Below are 15673 nucleotides of genomic sequence, written 5' to 3'. Positions count from 1 at the left end.
TCTCTTCACGTCTTCTGTCCATTTCTTGATTGGATTATTTGTTCTTTGGGTGTTGAGTTTGATAAACTCTTTATAGATTTTGGATAGTAACCCTTTATCTGATATGAATGTTTCTTTTTAAGAGAAAGGAGAGGGGGAATTTAAGACACATAGACACAAAGGAGAAACACGGAGGAGACGGCCAGGAGAAGGTGGAAGCAGAGAATGGAAAGCTGGATCTACAAACCCAGGAGCACAAGGATTGTTAGCATCTACCACAAGCCAGGAGAGAGACATGGAACAGACCCTCCTGTCAGCCTGCAGAAGGGCCCAGCCCTGCTGACATCTCAATTTCAGATATCTGGTCTCCAGAACTGTGAGAGAATACATTTCTATTGTTATAGGCCACCAAATTTGTGGAAATTTGTTACAGTAGCCCTAGGAAATGAATACACTTGGTGTTGGAAATGCACAAATGAAAATGTCCATTTCCTGTGATGGAAAGGGGGGGAAAGTTAGGCTCAGAGAGACCTGTCTTGTCTGGTTTCTGGATCCACCAAATACTAGTTTGTGATCTTGACTTTGAACTTCTGTAAACCTCAGTTTTCTTATCTGTAAAATGGGCCTCCTTACAGAAGCCTTCCTCTAAATCCAGCCGGTAATAAACTCTGGTTCTCCAGGCAAACTTTCCCTTTCTCTCTCTACTCAGCTCCTTATGTTGAACTATTTTTGTACATAAGCTATTTCCTGCGTTTCAAAATTCCCATTATGCCATTTCACTTTGACGAAAGACCTACATTGGTGCCTGTTTTCTAACTGAAATCTCAAAAGGATTTTTGATTTTACGACAAAAGGTGAAATGCGTTATTCAGCGTTACTTTGCAACGGAGCCGAGCTGTCCTAGAGGCAGCACATCAGGAGCAGCGAGAGTTGCCCTGCCCCTCTCCTGCCCCAGGAACTGCACTCTGTGTCTCGGCCTCAAGCTGCCCTGGCTTTGACCTGTGTCTGTGACCATCTGTGCTTTATCTGGATGTATTGTGTGCACCTGGTAGCAAGATGCGCTCGGAGGTATCAGAAAAGCCTAAGAGAGTTATTTTTTGGGGTCTGGAAATACTAAAAAAATTTCCTTATAAATTAATGGTAAGTGCTTCTTTGCTTTACAACCATTTTGGCTTAGTGAAAGATTTTATAGGAATACTTTGCTTTCCAGATAGCAGGGGAAATCTGTATTTGATCCTATTAGACTGGAAATTCTCTAAGGGCAGAGACTATATTTACCTTGGTGGTCACAGTATCTGTAACTTAGTAGGTAGGTGTAATCAATCCAGGCTTGTAAGGTTGATATGAGGAGTAAGTCTGGTACATTGTAGCAATGGTACCTATGATTATTATTTATGTTTGTCTTTAAGGTTTGTATTCCCCCTTTTTATTTTTAGCTACACCTGTGTACATTCCTCAGGAAAAAGGCAGCATTTGAACTGTTCTTTGAGCAATGTGTAGGCCTTAGGCTGGTGGAGAGTTTCAGGGAGGATGCTCCAGGTGAAAGAAATAATAGGACCCATCAAGGTCTGCTCACAGGTTGCTAGGAGCCTACCTGCTTGGAGGGGAAGCTGAAACCTTGCCTAAAAAAATGCCCAAGGTACTCCTACCTGTACGGTAAATCCCTTCTTTCTTAAAGCGTGGTGTGCAAACTTTACAAAATAGGGCCCACATTTCTGCACATATGCTTTATGCTTATTAAACTTCTTAGTTCATACGCCTGCCCTTCATGTGTTTGTGGTCTAGGGTCGTATGTGGTAAAACCAAATGGGATCACAGATCTCAGAAAGATACCAGCTGTCTGAATCTGGGATTATGTCCAGTTATAGATAGTGACTGGGCACAGAATCAACTAGCAAAATTAAGGGGTAGAGGGCTTGGGTATTTGAGGAAAAGAAGGAAAGAGTGCCAAGAAACCCAAGTGCTACAAATTAACCCTCCAGGAACAAGAGCAGTGGAAAGCTGTAGGCAACTGCAATTGATGGCAATAAATTTGGTCTGAAAGGAAATGTATGAAATGGTAACGAGGAAAATACAGAAAAGAGCCTGTTTTGACAAGCGAACACCCTTCTGAATCAGAGCTGTGCCCCTTCCTTTAAAAAATAATTTAAAAGCAGGCGCTTTGGTGGCATAGTTGGTTAAGCATCTGGCTCTTGATTTTGGCTCAGGTCATGATATCAGACCAGCACGGAGTCTGCTTAAGATTCTTTCTCTTCCTCTGCCCCTCCCCCCCCCCCGCTACCACACTCGCTCTCTTGCGCGCTCTCTCTCAAATAAATAAATCTTCAAAAAAAAAAATTAAAAAAATTTCACTTTTTAAGGAAATTATTTGTGGAAAAATGTGAGTTAAGTTTATAAAACAAGAACACTACAACAAAAACTTATGATGTACTATATGCTGGCTGACTGAACATAATAAAAAAAAAACAAGTACGAAACTAAAGCTAGCATGTAAAAGGTTTTTTTTTTGTGTGTACATGTCATAACAACCTTAATGTGCTTTTTTTTCTTTAAGAAAGCATCATATGTTGTTTAACTTTCTGGAATCATAAAAATTATCAGTAGAATTAGAAAGCTACTTAATTGTTATTTTGGTAAAAAATTATCACACATGTAACACACATATAAGTGCATATAAGTGGCAGAAAAATTTAAAGCTCTAGCTAAGCATACATTTTTTTCAAAATTACTCATTTCCCGTCACCCAAAGGTAGCAGCATACATGTTTTCATGTGGATCCTCCTAGATAATTATACGTATCATGCTAAATGGACTTCCACACTCTTATTAAATGCTTGAGATTTGTTTGAATATTGTACAGTGATCATTTTCAGTCCTGGTCAGAGGGGTTTAATTTAGGTAGACATGCATGTATTTCTTTAAGTTGCTCAAATACCTTACTTGCTGGGGACGAGGGTTTATTTATCTGCCTGTCTGGATAGGTGGCTAGCTTTCCTGGATCTGGACCCCTTCCGACATCTGGGGCAGTGCTGTGGCCGAGCTTGCCTTGCATGGTAGAAGCTGAAAAGCCCGGATGCATGTTCCTCAACCTGCCCTTGCAGCTAGGGCTTGGGCGCAGGGCCTCTCTTGGACCATTCTTTGAACCCTGAAGCAATAGCCAGGGCTGGTAGAGAATCCAGTCTGGGGCGATGGCGGCGGGCCGAACTGCACAGGCTCCAGAGAGCCCTGGCTGCTGTAGTGGTGACGCCATGAGTCCAGCCTGTCGCTTCATTTCCGTTGTGGTCTCGGCTGCTACCTCACTTCCCTTGTTCCTGTCTGTTTTCCTAGCCCGTTTCTCTATAGTTTCTGGTGATTCTGGAAACTACCCGGAAATCTTTTACAAAATCCTTTTCCTTTGTACATCAGCCAGTCTTACGTTATTTGGAACGAAGAGCTCGGATTGATGGAGCGCCCCTCTCCGTTCCACCCAGAAAGTGGAAGGCCTACCTGTGTTTTGGAAGATAGCGAGCCATCTAAACTGTAACCATCTTCAGGGAGGCTAGAAATGTAGACTAGAAAGAGCTTTGGAGATGGTCTTGTCATGTGCATATACTGAGGGTATTTATTGGCCTGCAGCAAAGAGAGCTAGAAGGCCTATCACCTGCTAGCTGCAGGATATTAGGAAAATCGGGGAATTCCCTGGGTAAATATGTATGTGTATGTGTGTATGTAAATGACCTCTAAAGTGATGGAGTCAGACTTGAATTTCCTTCAGATTTGGAATTCTATGACTTTTAAGCAGATCCGGAAATGTTAGACTTCAGACCATAGCTCCTAATTCTGAATTCTCAGTCCCAGTAATTACACAATGCCGAGTAAGTATAAATAATAATTAAAACATCAAGGAGGCATACAGGGAGTAAATCTACATCCTTCTTTTGAAAGTTTGAGCTCATTTGATCTTTTGGTGAATCAGTAACTGCACAGATATCCAGATGGAATAATTTATATGGACGAAGGAGCACTGTGTGTCCTGTTCATTGCTAAAGACATAAATTAGTCTTTCACATTAGTAAGTTATTAGTTTCCTGTATTGTAGCTTCTCAACTTATAAAAGAAAGTTCTTAAATGCTGTTAATACTGTGTGTGTTAAGTATGTCCTTCCCAAGAGCACCTCAAGGACCCCCAAAATCTTACCTCAGGTGAAACCCTGAAGATTGAAACTGGCCATAGTTGACCTGTGTGTTCCTAGTCGGGCACAGGCAGTCAACTTTACAGTGTCCCATTCATGTTTGGAGAATGAGTATTCGTCTGCTTCCTGTGTTGCAAAACTTGAGGTTGGCAGAAGCATGAATATTCATAGTATTTTCATGCTAGAAAGGATCTTGTTCAACTTCTGTACTTTAGGGATGAGAATAAAGAGGCTGGGAGAATAAGTGACTTATCTAAGGTCATACAGGTCATATAATTACTCAAGTTTAGTGGTAGATTGGAGACTGGAACCCAGAACTTATACCTTAAATAGTGTGATGGCTGAGACCAAGTTTCTCCAGATTGCTGTTGGAACCCAGAGACTTGTACATAGCAGGCACTCAATCACTAAATGTTGACTATCAATCAATTCCAGCACAGTATAATTTTTGCTATGACATGTATATTGAGGCATCTGAAAAATATTCAAAGATTTACGTTTTTAAAACTAGGACTGAATATTTTAATTCTGGGAGACAGTGATTTATTTTAGTACTTAGGTTTAGATTCAAGCTGCTCAAGTCTGTGACTGTTAATCCTATACAGAAATAGATGCTAACTGACCAATATCTTTCATTCTGAAAGCTCGAGTTGGTGTAGGATGGTGGTGACATTGCTTGTCTCTTTAGTTTATCAGAATATTAATGTTGATGTTGAGCAGGTGTTGGGGCCATTTAACCGGTGCTCTGATTAATAGGCCATTATTACTCCATCAAGGTATCTGACAAACACACAGCATGGCTCAGTGATGGTGTTCTTATCCTGGCTGGGGAAGGATTATTTGCTTAGGTTTTGATCTGAAATACTTATGATGTATTAAATAGCGCCGACACTTACTTGAATGTGACTAAAGCAGAATAGCAAATCTTCTCCAACAGTGTCTGATGCTTGTTAAAATATAATTTATCAGATGAGATTGATAGGTTCTGACAATAATACTCCAATCAAGTTAAAGGGGAGCAGAGATCAAATCCCACCGATGATAAATTCAGAAGTATGTGTCTAGGTTAATTTTGGAATCTTGGTAATTATGACACAGCTGATCTGATTTCTTAGATCTCCTCTGCCTCCTTCCATACTTCACTGTCATCTCTTCCCAGTTTAAGGCTCCTCTTTCATTTTCTGCTTTAGTGTGCTGACAGTTTCTTCTTTTCCAGCAAGAAGGGATTGGACCTCTTTTCATACATAAAGAAGTAGTCTTTTATATCTTAAGGTTTGCAGTTAGTTCTCTGCAGTTTGAGGTCTATTTGAATAAGGTACAATGAAAAAAAAAGTATATTCTTCAATACTTATGGATCCAGAGTTTTCATATTAGGGATATTTTCTGGTAAAAGACAAGTGGCATTGGATACTCCAGGGAAAGAACTCTGCTCTGAGATCTTTCATGGAGGGATTCCCCCTTTATGGAGTTTAGACTGTGGCAGGGACCTTTCCCGGGTTCTGTGTTCTACAGAGTGCTGTGGACATTATCTATACATTGATGTTAGCTAGCAGATGGGCGAGGAGCAGAAATGACCTTGGATCTATAGTCACCGCCATGAAAGAAGCTGAAAGGAAGTGGAATGTATAACTGCCAAAAGAAGATCACATTGTATTTTCAACAAACATTCTGTTATCTAACATGCTAGTAATTCAATCGCTCCATTACTGGGCAGAGAATAATAACAACAACAACAACAACAACGATAATAATAATAACCAGAGGCACTGTGAGATTAAGTCCTTTTTAAAAAATTGGGTTTTCAGAATTAAAAAAAAATTAGTGGCAATCTTTCAAAAATGAAATCGTGTATGAAACCTACACATTAAACAGAAAAAGCAGCACTCTTTGCTGCTTCTAGGGTTTGTAGGGGTGGAGGGGCTGAGCCTGGCTTATTTGGCCCCCTGTATCTGCTCACCTCAGGCCTGGATTCCCTGCACAGTGTTTGCAAACACCCCTTTATAATTTCAACGAAAATATCCACCTCATTCGGCATCATTTTAATGTAGCATATTTAAAAAATCCAATTCTGATTTGGAAAATACCAATCTATATATTTCATGTATGTTGAGATTCTCTATGAACTAAAATAGAAAACCCATTTTCAGACCTTGCCAGATAACAGTGTATTATCTAAGTAGATTGTATAAGTGGTTTCAGTAAGTGGCTTCATTTATGATTACATTTGAAGGTGTCAAAAAGCCTGTGGGCAAAAATATCTCCCTTTTATAAGATTAGAAGCCACACCTGAAAGAGAATTCTGTGAGGACCCTTGATTTAAGTGGCTTAAGTAATTACCTTATCTGGGTAGGTAATATATTAGCAGGGAATTCAATAAATGTGAGGGGAATGTGTTGAATGTCTATGATGTGTGAGGTACTGTACTATCTTTCTGGAATAAAAGGTGAGTAGGCATTTCTTTTCCTCAGAAAGTTTATGGTTTGGTAGTGGATCCTGGCAAGTATACACTTACTTATATGATATAATTCTTGTTCATGGCAAGAAGAACTATTTTGGTGGAAGGATACTGGTGCACTTAAGGGAGGCCATGCTGCTGAGAGAGGGTGGAGGTCACAGTTCTATGGAATTCACGGGTAAATTAGTGAATTTGATATCAGTCAATGAAATCTATGTCATAAAGATAAGGTAAGGAATATTATAAACAAACTTTTTTTTTTTTTTAAAGATTTTATTTATTTATTTGACAGAGGGAGCGAGAGAGCACAAGCAGGGGGAGCCGGAGAAGGAGAGGGAGAAGCAGGCTGCTAGACACTTGAATTTTACACCCCAGTGCTATTGGAGTGTGGCTGGGAGAGACCAGCTGATTGGCTGTCAAGAAATCTAACAGGGTAGAATTTACTTTGGTTAATTTATTCAAATCCAAGATTTAGCCCTTAGCTCTGTAGACTCAGAATCTCTCTGTGATCTCCCAGACGTGATGAAACCCGGGGATATTGCCTCAAGTTTGCAAAGCTTGCAGGAGATTGATATTTAAAGCCGTAGTGGAATGACAATGATTAATTTGCTATAAAAATATATCATTGTCAAGTGGATAGTCTGCAGAATGAATTCTCTGTCTGGAGAAAGTTTCAGAATGTTGTTGGGTGATCATGGAATCAGAATAAGAAGAATTATTTTTGTGATTTAAATATTTAATAGCATCAGGCTCTGATGCTGCCATCTTAACATTAGGCCTATACTTGGTGGTTGATAGGATATTTGGACCTTTGGGTAAAAATTCTGTCTTGGATTTTCTGTCTCCTAATTACCATATTCCCCACTCTGTTCTCCCTGAGGGTATAAATTTCTTGTGTATCTTCCCAGAGATACTCTGTGTATATCATAGCAAATATATATGTGTGTATATATATACATACATACACACATATATATTTCGTTTAAATGATGGCTAAACACACTATCATACAACTTGTTTTTTTTTCCGCTTAACAATATATATTGAGGACATTTTTCCTATTAGTAAAGTACTTACTCATCATGTTCTTTTTTAACAGCTGCAAAGAATTCTACTGTAGACAGTGTCATGATTTATTTAACCAGTCCCATAATGACGGGCACTGATTATTTTAAATCTTTTGCTACAACAAACAACATAGCCATGGAATATCCTCTACCTCTTTGTCAATCTCAGTTGACTGTAGTGGTACCAGTTTCTTTTCTTCTTCAATTTGATGTTCCTCAAGATTTACCCTCTTCACTTCTCCCAGTATACTCACTGACCCTGGGAAATCTTCATTCTCTTGACTTTATCATCTATATGCTGATGATTCTTACATCTGTATTTCTAACCCTGATTTGCCCTCTCCTGTCCAGAACTATATGTGAATTGCCTGTGGTATAATTCCATTGGGGTGTTCGGCACGAATGTCAAGTTTGTGATGTGTACTTCACTGGCTCCCTTGATATGCACCACTTCCCTGCCCCCATCAAATATGTTCTTCCTCAGTATTCCCTACCTTGATGACTGACACCACAAACTCCCAGTGGCTCAAGGTAGAAAGTTGAAAAGAACCTCAAAGCCTCCCTTCTCTTCAACATCTTCGTGCAGTCAGTCATCAGGTATTTTGATTTCTCTTCTTGTATACTTTCACATATCTTTTATGTTCCTACAGTCCTGTGGTTCTCAAAGAGTGGTCCCTTGACCAGCAGCATTAGCATCACCTGGGAACTTACTAGAAATGCAAATTCTTGAGTCCCCTCCTCAAACATACTGAATAAGAGACTCTATGGCTCATAGGGTCCAGTGGTTTAACAAGTACTCCATGTGATTTGGATGTGTGCTGAAATTTGAAAAGCATTCCTCCAGGCCCAATTTCTTAGTTTAGCAATTGGTTCTCTTTTGTTTCTGGATGACTTTAGCAGCCACGTAGGTGGTTTCCTTGTCTCCAGATTTATTCACCAGAAATCTCCACACAGAAGCCAGAGTCATGTTTCTGAAATGCAAATCTGACCACATTATGTGTGTTTAGAAGTCCTTGGGATTTTCACAATAAAGCTCAAGCTCTCCTTAGTATGACGTGATGCTCTGGCCCCTAGTTTCTCCCCTAGACTCATCATCTCTCATCAACTCCTTCTTTACGCTCCAAAGGCTGGCTTTGCTGAAATACTTGCAATTCCCAAACGTGAATCATTTTCTCTCTCATTCATTTGTCCCTCTACCTAGCATGTTCTCTTTTTCCCTTTGTCACCACCTTTCTTTTTTCCCTCAGTTACATTATTTAGTTCTTTTACTGGCTACTCTTGTCCCTGTAAATAATATCTTTAAACCCCTATTTCTCATTCCCTCAGTGATTGATGACTCTGTGGCTAGAGTAGGTTTCTCTGCTGTGGTATGAGGATCTCACCCTGGAGTAGGGATCCTGACTGGCATCTCCCTATAAATCGGTGGCACATTTACTTTGATAGACTTCACTTCAGGGGAGTGGGATTGAGAGGGCAGTGATTATCTGGCTTCTCATCAATACTTCCTGCTGTGTTGGATGGTTTTGCACCCCCTAGGCTCTGGTATACCCTGTATCCTCCTAACTTCCTTTCCTCTGCTAAATGTTTTTCAAAGGTTTGTGAAATCTGTATGATTCCCTGCCATTTAATTGCCCCCCATCCCCTGAGGCTACTTTTGCAGTACTTTTTTTCAGTGAGATTTCAGAAAGTACAAGAAGTGTTTGTGTGTGTGTGTGTGTGTGTGTGTGTGTGTGCGCATGTGTGTATGAGAGTATGAGAATCCCTTCCTAAACTGGAAGCACTGGTGAATTTTTATTTTCATTTGGGTATAAGGAACACACGTTCACAATTGTGTAACTAGTAGTTATGGGTCAGAGATTGTCATTTGGTTACTCATTCATAGAATATGCAGAGAACAAACACACATTCAATCACTTAGCCACATTTGGCCAATGAAGTGTTTACATTTGGTTTGCATTCTTAGTATCTTAGTGTTTTCTTACCTTTTAGTAGGCGGGCACATTGAAAATGTGTCACATTGATATTTAGAAGTATCACTTTAGTAGTGTCCTTAGTGTATCTCTCAGTGTCCTCTAGTTCTTCAGGATTTGCGTAATGATGATATCATATCATTTCTTTTCATTTACTGGCTGGAATACTTCTCTAAAGAGAAACATTCCCTTGTCCATTGTTTGGTTAGAACAGTGGTGCAGTTTGAGTAGTAAAGGCAGAATCAGTATTTGATTTTTTTCCTTTATGTATAAGACTTGGTTTCCTATCATTCTCCAAGGGGACAAATAAGGTTTTTTTTTCCCCCCTCTAGGTATTATTGGGAACTCATGGGATTTAAATAAATTTGATGTGTTTTAATCAACTGCTCTTATTATTCCTATTGATGCACAAATTTTCCCATCTTTGGTCAGTGCAGATCCCTTCACGTGGACTGCTGAGTCCTTCTGACATGGCCTCAGTCGTCTATGATAGTTATAGCTGCCTTGCTATCTGGCATAACAAGATTTTCCAGGTTAGCTTCTATATTTCCTTCCCATTTATCAAAAGTTAAGAGGAAAACACAAACATTTCTCAAAAATTTTCCTGATCCAGAATGGCAAGGTCGAGTTTCAGTGGTTCTTCATGGTATTAACCTTCACAGGACAAACCCTCCGAGGCACCGGTTTCGAATGTGAGTCTGTGCTACACAGAAGCATAGCAATTTTGGACCATGCTTACCCTCACTGGCACCATGCCAAGTTCTTGTCTGAGCCACTTTTGCCAGCCTTAGGTCATGTTGTTTCTTCACAGAATAAATACTGCCATGCCAGGGGATTCTCCAGCAAAGGTGTCATCATTCAAGAGGAAGCGATTCATTACACATATCTTGTCCTGAATTGCAAATGACTCACTTCTCTTTTAAAACTGTCAAGTTTCTCTGACTTATATATTTCTCCTCTCATCACTGTAAGGACTTATGTTCCCTCAAAAGATATACTGAAGTACTAACTAACCCTGATACCTCAGAATGTGACCTTATTTGGAAATAGGATCATTGTGCATGTAATTAGTTAAGTGGGGGTCATACCGGAGTCAGGTGGGCCCTTAATCAAATATGACTGGTGTTCATGTAAGAAGAGGGAAGATGATGTGCAGAGAGACACAGGGAGAATAGGATGCAATGATGAAGGACGAGGTTGGAGTGATGTGGCTGCAAGCCAGGGAATGCAGACAGCTGATGGCTACCTCCAGAAGCTAAGAAGAGGCAAAGGAAGATTCAATCCAGAGCCTCAGAGGGAGCGTAGCCCTGCTGACACCTTGGTTTCGGACTTCTAGCTTCTAGAACTGTGAGAGAATACCTTTCTGTTGTTTTAAGCCACCCAGTTTGTAATATTTTGCTACAGCAGCCCTGGGAAACTCATATAATCATCTTCAGCAATAATGTACTGCCCTGACCAGTCCAAGGATTGAATTACTGAGTCAATAGTAGAAGGTGTTTTTTCAAAAACATGGATGTTTTCAAGATTAGAAAAGAAATTATAGCATTTCTTAGTTTGCACTTAGCACAGAGTGGCTCAAACCCTCATTGAATTTATGGGGAAAAGGAAGCCTCCAGGAGAAAAGTGATTCGCCCAAGGTCACACGGGTATTATGTAGACAAAACAGAACCAGAACCCAGATCTCAGAATGTGTAGTTCATTGCCTTTTCCATTATATACATTTGAACAATTCCAATTATTTTCAAGTTCCTTTTAGCTCTATAGTCTTTCTCTTTGCCTCCTTCTTTTTATCTTTGCAGTGAAAATTTAGTAACATGCAATGCAGTGTGCCTAATCAATGGAGTATAGCATGAAGTTCAAAGGATAGTTCATCCTTATACCTAAAAATAAATCCTTTTATTATATTCACACTGATTTTGTGAAGGCAGATTTTGGTTTTACTGAGCATCCTTGTAATCCCTCTATGTCTCTAGAGGTCAGTGTGGCTTAAAGAAACTTTGTTTCAAACTATATTGAGTTAACATTTAATTCAAGGCACTTTAATCAAAGGTGACTATAAAATAGTGGCCCAGAGAAACTTAAATTAATTAAAAATAACAAATTCTATAAACACTAATATGTATAATACTGATTTTGACACATGGAACTTTTCACTGAACCGATAGATCTTAATTGAGCTAATTCCTATACCTTTTGAAGTGTAAAATATTATCTTTTTGCTTAAAAATATATGACTCAATCATTCTAAATTCCTTTTAGAAAGAAATGTTTGCACTTCTATTGAAGGCTGTTTGAATGAACATTTATGACTAGTCATATTATTTCTCTATGATGACATTATGAAGCAGTTATGTCTTCGTGTTCATGTGGCATTTCATGAAGAATAGGCTTTGTGAGCTACTTGGGATAGAGAATTTCTGTGGGGAAAACAAGTGATGCTATTGACAAGTTTGGTAAATCTCTCTGACAACTATCAGTTTAATTATTTACCAGATCTTTCAAAATTCTTTTCCTCTCTTGTTCCCTCTTCCTCCCCCCTTTCTTTCTTTCTTTGTTGGGATAGGGTAAGGGTGAATTACTGACAAAATTAATAGGTTTTGTGCCATCAATAAGAAATCTTAGGTGAATGAAAGGAACCTGGGTGGCCCAGTTGGTTAAGCCCGTCTCTTGGTTTCAGCTCAGGTCATGATCTCAGGGTCATGAGATGGAGCCCTAAGTCAGGCTCCCTGCTCAGTGGGGTGTCTGCTTGAGATTCTCTCCCTCTGCCCCTCCCCCCACTCATGCACACACATGTGTGTGTGCTTTCTCTCTCTCAAATAAATAAATAAATCTTAAAAAAAAAAAAGAAATCTTAGGTGAACATGCCTATTGAAGTGCTTTCCAATGAGCAAGTAGTAATGTTAAGGCCAGGGATGGAGAGAAAGAAGGACCTAGATTTACTGAGTTTCCTTGGGGCCAAGCAGCCACTAAAAGAGCTAATGCCCCCCCCCCCAAAAAAAAAAAAAAAGAGCTAATGCCCCCACCAGCTACAACATGAACAGTTCTGCTACTATTTTTCCCCTTTATTGGAGCTCCATAGCTGATTTCATTTGTAGAAATGTTCCTATGGCTAAGATTTTAAAAACACTGTATAGCAGATTAAATATAGGAAATTGTGAGTGGGGGGTGTTGACTGGAAGAAGCAAACATGTTGGAGGAATGAAAAGCAGAAGCTAAAAGTCTGACTCTAGGGCAAGAGAAAGAACACCCGAAAGTGTGCACCAAGATCTCTCTATTCTTAGCAGCCTGGGGCCATTTAGTGTACAGGGAAAAGACTCTACAAACCTCAGCAGCTCGTAAGAGCATTATTGCCATTCTTATCCTTCAACATTTATTGAATTCTTACAGTGTGCTGGGCACCGCTCTAAAACCAGGGGATACTAAAAATATTTAGCACAGATTCTGTCCTAAAGATTAGTTGATGTGAAAGAAATATAGTATAAGATAAAAACCCTATCCAAGTCACCATAGCCTACATGATAGCAGAAAGTAATAGAAGAGTTCAGAGAAAGGAGGAATTATGGAGTTGGATTTGTCAGGAAAGGAATCACAAGCAAGTACAACAGATACTCATAGCTATTTATCAAATCCATTTTCTCTTATTCCTGGGCCCACAGGCTCCTTTACAATTTTAGGTGTGACCAAGTAAAGGAGTTCTAGCCAATGGAATATTAATGGTCAAGATGTGGGCCATTGTTAGGCCTACTTCATAAAGTCCTCCTACACGTGATCCTCCATACACTTTATCTGCAGCAACAACACTGGAAGCCAAGTGTTAAAGATGGGAGAGCCATCAGAGGGAAGGAGCCTGGGTTCCTTGGTTCCTAATCATTGCTTGGAGGACAGCCAGTGACAACCAGTCACACCCACTTTAGACCTTATGAGAGCAAGAAATAAACTTCCATTGTGCTAAACCATTGATATTTTGGTGTTTTTCCATTATAGCAGCTGACATTATCTAACTAATATGGAAAGTGAGACTGGAACAGAATGTTGAAGAACGTTAAAGGATATGTAGGATATAGACAATGACAGAAGACACTGAGGGTATCTCAGACAGGAAGGGTGGACTGAGCAGTGTCATGGGGAAGGGAACTCAACACAAGTGGCCAGAATGGAATATTAAAGAAGGAGGTCACAGAGTCAGGTAGCTACCTCAGCTTATAGAGACTAAAGGGTCTAGACCTGATTTTACTGCTGAGGTGACAATTGAAAAGGTAAAGAAATACACTATTATACCTTAGGATAATAAAGGTTTGTTCATTCAGTGCTGGTTGAAGCATGTTCTGGGAAAATTCATCTGGTGGCAATATATGGAATGGATTGGTTATTGGAGATGTCAGAGTGGAGCTAGAGAGGCCTTCTAGAAGACTGAGTGAGCACCTGGATTGGGTGATTGGTGGGGGAGGGGATCAGAGCTGAATGAGTGAGGTGGTGTTAAGTTTGAGTGTGCCTGACTAACTGTGGGAGCACTGAGAGAGGAAGGAAGGAATGTGACTTCCACTTCTGTATGTTAGCTCAGAAGAGTGAGTAATGCTTCCAAGTATGAACTTGGGATATAAAATAAGAGTGTCAAGTTTATTTGCTGTCCTTAGGAAAGCAAGATAGTGTATAACATATTCTAGAAAGATTACTGTTACAGTAGTTAACATACAAAAATGTCAGTATATGGCATTCTCACAAATCTATTTTATCTTTCTGGGCACACACAAAGACTACATTTCCCAGCCTTCCCTGCAGCAAGATGAATGTGGCTGAGTTCTAGCCAAAGGAATATGGATGTAGATGGTGTATGCCATTTCTAGCTCTATCCATAAAACTGTGCTTGATTTCCCAGCCTCTCTTCTCCTTCTGTGGCAGTCTTGGAAGCTACCTGTTCCAAATAATGAGCTGCCATCTGGAAGAATCCTGGATCCCTGAGTTATCACTTGGATGAGGGCTTTCCAAAATTGATACCTAACCACAATGGACCATGACTTGAGAGAGAAATGAAATCTTTATTGTTTTAACTTCTGAGATTTTAGGGTGTATTAATTATAGCAGCATAACTAATCTCTTTCTGAATTACATTTAACACTTACTCAGTCATTCAGCAAACTTTTATTGAGCATCTAATATGTTCAAAGAATAGGCTAGCCTAAAGTCAAACTTTATTCATAATATCGCCTGGTGAAATATTTCCATGACAGTACTGTTCCAACAGGTTTTTATAATCTAGAAATTCATTAAAATTTTGAAGTTATGCACCTCCTGTTTACTCTCAGCCTCCCATTCTTTTTGATCTTAGTTATTAAATTCTAACACTTGTGTCAGTTTTTTTAAATAGGAGAGTTGACTGTGTATTTTGACCCTGCCTTTTATTAAATTCCTTTTTGACAAAATTCCACTAAACAGATGAGGGAGGCTTAAAATAAGAAAAACTTATCTTACAATATCTTGTCTAAGATAGTTTTGGGGGTGTTGACAGATACAGTGTAGAGTTTCTTTTATTTATCCTTTATCTGACACTCATTGACTTAATGATGCCAAAACATCCGCCCACATGAACTGGAGATCTGAGCAGAGATTAAAAACCTTGATCACCTTGGGAATTCTGGTTCTGCTGCAAGAAGTTAAAAAAACCTAAATTTTTATTGAAATGGATATATATGTCTTCTCTCTGTCAGATCCAACTTCACATTTGAATGTGGGAGTCTGATGTGAACACCCATCTAAGAATAAATTAGCTTCCAATGTATTTTTAAATCCTCATCATTATTTTCATTGAACAGTGCCTGAGTAATAACCAGATACCATTCTTTGTATGGAAACTGTAGGTAGACCTAATCTCTGGAAAACAGACTGTTCTTAAATGGTGTCACTTCATACTTTCACTGAAATGAAGTTGTAGGTGGTTTGGAATGTGATAGCTAATACACAGATTTGACATTTTTCCCTAAATAAAAGCAGTTATAGTGGGGTGCCTGGGTGGCTCAGTTGGTTGAGCGTCTGA

This window comes from Leptonychotes weddellii, chromosome 1 (assembly GCF_054177405.1).
Source record: "Leptonychotes weddellii isolate Sample4059 chromosome 1, ASM5417740v2, whole genome shotgun sequence".
Lineage (NCBI taxonomy): Eukaryota > Metazoa > Chordata > Mammalia > Carnivora > Phocidae > Leptonychotes > Leptonychotes weddellii.
This window is presented reverse-complemented; position numbering follows the sequence as displayed.